General features: G+C 39.1%; 1 protein-coding gene and 1 long non-coding RNA gene across 3 annotated transcripts in view; one reads left to right on the top strand and one right to left on the bottom strand.

Annotated features, from left to right (window-relative positions):
• Positions 1 to 437, top strand: part of LOC109529134 (uncharacterized) — a 5,437-nt gene extending 5,000 nt beyond the window's left edge. Inside the window, exon 2 of the long non-coding RNA XR_002170792.1 lies at positions 224 to 437. This is a non-coding gene — a long non-coding RNA (uncharacterized LOC109529134). The remainder of the gene's footprint in view (positions 1 to 223) is intronic.
• LOC109529128 (junction plakoglobin-like) overlaps positions 1 to 6,516 on the bottom strand; it is a 146,032-nt gene that overhangs the window by 113,127 nt on the left and 26,389 nt on the right. The window lies entirely within an intron of this gene.

Below are 6,516 nucleotides of genomic sequence, written 5' to 3'. Positions count from 1 at the left end.
CAAACTCTGGAACTCACTCCCACCCGACATCCGAAATATTGACTCTCTTCCTATATTCAAAACTCATCTTAAAACCCACCTATTTAAAATTGCATATACAGTTTAAACTCATCGCTTTTATTATTTATAATTTTATCTGTGGTTTTATTGCTCTTTTGATTGTAAAGTGTCCTTGGGTATTTTGAAAGGCGCTTATAAATAAAATGTATTATTATTATTAAAGGGAATACAATACAATACAGCTTTACTTATATAGCGCTTTCACAACCACTGCAGCTGTAACAAAGCACTTTACACAACAGTTAAAACACTTCGTCCAAGAAAGCAGAATATTGGTCCATAAATAAGGCCCATCAGATTATAAGGCGCACTGTCGGCTTTTGAGAAAATTGAATGTTTTTAGGTGTGCCTTATAGTGCGGAAAATACATAGAAGTACAGACGACACTTACTAAAAAATAAATAATTAAAAAACACCTCTACTTGCAACAGTAGAGGTCAAAATAACCAGCGGATTGGGGAGGTTTGGTCGAGGGAGAAAGAGGTGATATGTAGGAGGGAAAGAACAAGCTGAGGAGAAATGAGGCAGAAAGTGGAAGACGAAGCAAGTGTGATGTTAAAAGGAGGAGACAGGCTTTTCATTCCTCCTACATACCCATCAAAGCTGCACCCCCCTCGCCCCACATACACACACACACATACACACAAATACAGACAGTTTTTTTGAAGCCCATTCTTTGCGATTCGCTCTCACATTATACAACATCACTGCCTCTCTGTTTCCCTCCCCTATCTATCCTCCAAACATCTAATTGTGTCCCTCTCCATCAATCTCCTCATCCTCCCAGCCTTGTGCGCTCCTTCTCGAGCTTTGTGTGCCACGTCGTTGACGCTGTTGTACATTCTGAAAAGTGCAGCCTGAAGCCTGTTTGAGCCACTCAGTGGTAGCTTATTCCTTTATACATGACTGGTTGCTCGACAATCTTCGTTTTTAACTCAGCACTTGAAATAAACTAGTTTTCACCATGTCTATTTTCCAAGTACTTTAAGTAGAATGCACAAATCACTAAAATTCCTAAAAGCTAAGAGATGAATCAAGAAAATTAGTTGACATGTCAGCACAATGATCCCCTGATTAGCAGGCCCGCTTCACAGTGCAGAGGTCATGGGTTCGATCACGGGTCCGGCCTTCCTGTGTGGATTTTGCAGGTTCTCCTCGTGCCAGTGTGGGTTTTCTCCGGGAACTCTGGTTTCCTCCAACATTCCAAAAACATGCACGGTAGGTTAATTCACTGTTTTTCAAACCCTGTGCCGCGGCACACCAGTGTGCCGCAAGATATTGTCAGGTGCGCCGTGGGAAATTAGACAAAATGTATGCCTGTGCGGTCGATCGCCTGTAAGAGTAATCATGTAGTACTCTTCCATACCGGTAGGGAGCAGCTAGGAAATTGCCTTCGCTTGTCTCGGAAACTTCGAGACAAGAGAAGTTTCCGACTCCAGGCAATACAATGAAAGGTATCTTTCATTTAGATTTACGTTTACTGGAGATGCAACGGCACCAATGTTCCCTCTAAGCTGCGCAACTGCGCACTGGTCATACACTCTCAGCACACAAGAAAATCTATCCAGCGCAGTGAACGCACTGCAAATGAATTAGATATAGAACTTTTTTTTCTCTATCAATTTGCTTTGTAATTCAGTGAGTGACAGGTGTCCAGCCAATCACACGATACGATGCAATGACGCTATGCAGCCAATCACGGCATTGACAGTACTTGCGCGTGTTCTCTGCTCCATAACAATAACAGTGCGGCGGCAATAAGTGACACTAAAGCTAACCCCTGATCATGGCGAAACGACCGGGCAGTGAATGTGATCCGTCGACTTCCCAAACCAAAATAAGAATGAACTGCGGTTCTTTTAAGTTGTAATGGCTGTCGGAGTATGTGCAAATAGAAGAACAAGCAGTGAAACTGTGTGAGATATTTTCTTTTTTGAGTGAGAAAGCTCTGTTCTGCAAAACATGCAACAAATCTTAAGCTGTAAGCAAATTTTCCGATGGAAAAATATACATGGACTGAATGGAAGCTGGACTACCTCAAGCAACACATTCAGCAGAAAAGTCACTTGAATGATGTTGGAAATATACAAAGACTCAAGATGGGAAAAGGGATTGGTACACTATTGCGGGAGAGCCCAAACGAACGGGAGAAAAAGAACCAGCTGCCACACAGAAAAAAATCCAACCCTGACCAAGTTAAAGTTGTAATTCACGATATTTTACTTGCCATTAAAACGAATGCACCAAATATTGGATTGATGTTGATTTGATTCCTATTCAATGTGTTATAATACTGCATACATGTTCAATGTTAAAAAAACGCTTATAGTAACAATATAACACTTAATTGTTAAAATAAGCTTTTTTCACATGTTCAGGTTTTCAGGTGTGGGTTTTCTCTGGGTACGTCAGTTTCCTCCCACATTCCAAAAACATGCATAGCAGGTTGATGGAACACTCTAAATTGTCCTGAGGTGTGAGTGAGAGCACGGATGGTTGTTCCGCTGTGTGCCCTGCAATTGGCTGGCAACCAATTCAGGGTGCACCCCGCCTACGGCCCGAAGACGGCTGGGATAGGATCCGGCACACCTGCGACCCTTGTGAGGAAAAGCGGATTAGAAAATGGGTGGTTGGATGGATAGATGTTTTTAAATTCACAAATGGCTGGACACAGTGCTCAGATTTTAAGACTGGTCACGCTTTCGTGAATAGTGTATATCTCTAGTAACCATCAAAGACACTTTATTTTTTTTCCTAACATACAGTCAAAAGAAAAACTATGCCGACAACAGAACAAATTTCAACAATATAAATATTTCAAAAGAAAACACGTAATGCTAGCCGGAAAAGTATTATCAAAGAATTCAAGACTTTTTACATCCTACACTAAGCATCGCACCTATTTAATTAATCTTCAAACCTGAATTCACCCACACTCACCCATTTTTAATATGATTATATTTATATTATATTTTATAATTTATATACTTTTTGTTCACACACACATATACAGTATCTCTCTCTCTCTCTCTCTCTCTCTCTCTCTCTCTCTCTCTCTCTCTCTCTCTCTCTCTCTCTCTATATATATATATATATATAGGGTGTCCATAAAAAATGTATACACATTTTAGCAGCTGATATCTCAATTATTTGTTCTTTCTTTATAGACTGAAGCCATTGAACCGAGTGATGGCAGCCAGACTTGACTTTGTAGAAACGTATTCTAAAATGCTACCGGAAGTATGAAAACGCAGTAGAAGTGCAAATACAGTTTCGGAGGGAGTTTAACACAGAGCCACCAACACGAGTTACCATCACTCGAAGAGATACGTTTGAAGGTGATGGAACTGTTCAGGACGTCCATAAGAAGCATTCCAGAAGACCACGTACAACAAGCCCCACAAAAGAAGATTACTGGAAACGTTTCAATGAGGTCCAAGAAAGTCTTTGCGGCAAGTTAGTCGTGAGGTAGCCATGATGTGTGCCATTCCATCGCTTCGCGTAGTTAGCAGTGTTTGGAGCTGATATATATATATATATACTTTTGTTCTTCTACTTCTCTCTTTTTTTGCTGCTGTAAATTGGGAGTTTCTCCATTGTGAGACAAATAAAGGTTTTCTTATCTTAATCAAAAGCTGCAGCCCAAAATACAGTATACATACAGACAGCCATACATACAAACATACTCAAAATAATGAAATTGCTGGGGCGGAAGCATGCTGATTGGGGGCTAAACAGATTCCTGACAGTGCTATATTTAATTTTAGAGCCGCAGTGCAGCGCTGTGCAACTGACAACAGTGAGACTATTTTCTGACTTGTACAATTATTTACTGCAGATGATGTATTGAGAAATTCATACCATATTGCATTCCTTAATATTCAAAATCGGCACTAATCATGTCTGCAATGTACGCTAGAATCATTTAAAATGGCAAGTGCGGTGAAATTTCAGATTGCATTTGCAATTATCGATTAACAATTACCATTGCTTAGTGAAGAATGAATAAATGTGCCATATAGTGTGGAGAAAATGAAAAATTCATGATGAGTGTTAAAACATCAGCATATTTTTGCAGCATTTTTGCATTTTTTTAGGGAGCTAAAACAGGAGTAAAATATTATTGAAACACTGCTCATAGTGACGGACCAGAAGAGAAAGACTGACACTGCAGCTCTTGTCATCTTGAATGAAATTTATTTTGAGTTTCAGCCGATTGTTTGCTGTCCATTTGCAATGGCCTTTCTTTTGTCCCCCCCCCCCCACACACACACACACATTTTTTTGAATCCCCAACAGGCAGAGGTCCAAAGAAAACCAAACTAGTACATTAAATTGCAGTGAAGGTATAGCCCTGACTTTGTGGCTCTTGTCAGACTTTTAAATTAATGTCGATACCAAATTCTGACTTGACTTTTTAAAAAAACACCCATTGTGACTTGAAAACAAATTCCATTTGGACATATACACTTCAATCAGTTGAACGTGGGGATCGTCTCTGTGGTGGAAAGATTTCGGAACCTATCCAGCAAACTTTAGTAGCTGTCTCTATTAAATGAGGAGATCGAGGAGCGTTGGCGCATATGCCCAAAATATTTCAACCTCCTCCTGGCTCACAACTCTGGTGATATGAGATGATAAAATGAGCCGCTATACGCAGGCCCAGTTTTTCTTCCATAAACAGCGCACCACGTCATGCTACGTCATGCTATGTGCCCATGCTTGTCACGTTATGGAAGCTTTGAATTGACAATAGAAATCGCATTTGTTTTTGCAATCCGAACAAATCCATAAAATGATTGGATTCAAGAAAATAAAAAACGAATTGGACATCACGCCCTGCAGTGTGAATATATTATTAAAGGTCAAATACACAAGTCAAATTTCATCGACGTGTGCAAACATAATATTTTTCTTGTTTCACATATTAAAACCAAAAGTAAAACCAATTTTTTTTTTTTTCACATTTTTATGAAAATGGGCTGAAAATAAGGCATCAGTATTTTGTCCATCTATCAGGGGCAGAGTAACCAAGAATTGTGCTCAGGTGAGTGTAGTGATACTTTATTAGTGTCATGATCCTGTTTTGTCTTGTATTTTGTTTCAGTCTCCAGCTGCAGAATTGATGTTCAATGACGAGTCGCACCTAAATCTGGCCTCGTTACCTCTCTGCTTTAAATGCCATGCCACGCTGGCTGTCAGAATATTAAGCCTTGCTCACGACTCTGTCCTCAAGTGCGTCAATTCTCGAGACATTCTCTGCATTTTCTTTTCCTCATAGCCTTTGCCTCGTAATTCAAAGTATTTTTGTTCTGTAAGTATTCTTGTTATGTATTCTCGGTTTACGTTCTTTGTGTATTGGATTCGCTTGTCTTGTGTTTCTTGCTCCTTGCCTTTTGCAAGCGCTTTTGGTTTGTTCCCATCTTTTTGTGGATCTTTGTTACCAGCGTCCTTCACTGTACTTTGTCAGTCTTGCGTTTTCATAAATAAATACATCTATTTCTCTTCAAAGCCTCCCATCTTTGTCTACGCTTGGGGAATCCTTGTGCTGTCCGAAATCCGTCCGACTACCTGACAAATAGATGACGTAAATAAAAGTAGAACGCCAGATAATTGTAATATAATACAAATAATATGCAAATACAAATATTACTGAGCAATATAATATTAACCAAAACAGGATGAAATCAAATATTTACATAATAATGCATTGAAATTCAATTATTGAGCCAAAAGAGAATTAAATTAACTTTATTATGCTTGTGAAATATTTTTTCCATTTATTCCGGCCAACTGTTAAGACGATAAATAGCTCCCTGCTTTCCTTCCGGCTCAGAGTGATGTAAATTTTTCCTTGGAGGCCCCTCAAATTCTGTATTTATTTGTTTCTTTTGTTTTTAATGGTTGCTCTTTTATTTGTGTAAAAGTGAAATGTGCTGCAGTGACCATCCAAATTTTCTCACGGGATGATTAAAGTATCGAGCTAGTCAGCTTGTAGCAAGTAGCTCGTAGCAACATGCCACATCTTGTTGACCCCCAAAACGGAAAGAAACGTCAAGTTTTACGAGTGCATGCAAACTGGGACTTCAGAGAAGTGTGAAAAAGTAACCCAATTAATTTGTGAATGAAAATGCAGCAGCAGCTCAGTGGCTGATTAGCGACTGCTGCACAGTCTGCAGAAAAAAAGACAGTTGATAAACAGAGAACTCCAGACAGATAATAGAATTAACATTTCATTGACTTTTGCTCATGTGGCCTTTGAGTAATGCTGATAATAAACCAACATAAAATTGCTTATGAAGGAAATTGAGACTGATTACTGCACTGTATGTCTAACTGAAACGTTACAAAATTCATCTCTTTTTAATCTTCGCTTTGTCTATATTTAAAATGAAGCCCCTAAAAAAAAAACATGTCACATCTCAAAGTTGAAAAACCCCTCGGTGACTTCAAGTG

The sequence above is a fragment of the Hippocampus comes genome, unplaced genomic scaffold (genome assembly GCF_001891065.2).
Source record: "Hippocampus comes isolate QL1 unplaced genomic scaffold, H_comes_QL1_v1.1 scaffold257, whole genome shotgun sequence".
NCBI lineage: Eukaryota > Metazoa > Chordata > Actinopteri > Syngnathiformes > Syngnathidae > Hippocampus > Hippocampus comes.
Note: the sequence above shows the minus strand (reverse complement) of the source record. Positions and strands in the feature narration are given on the sequence as shown.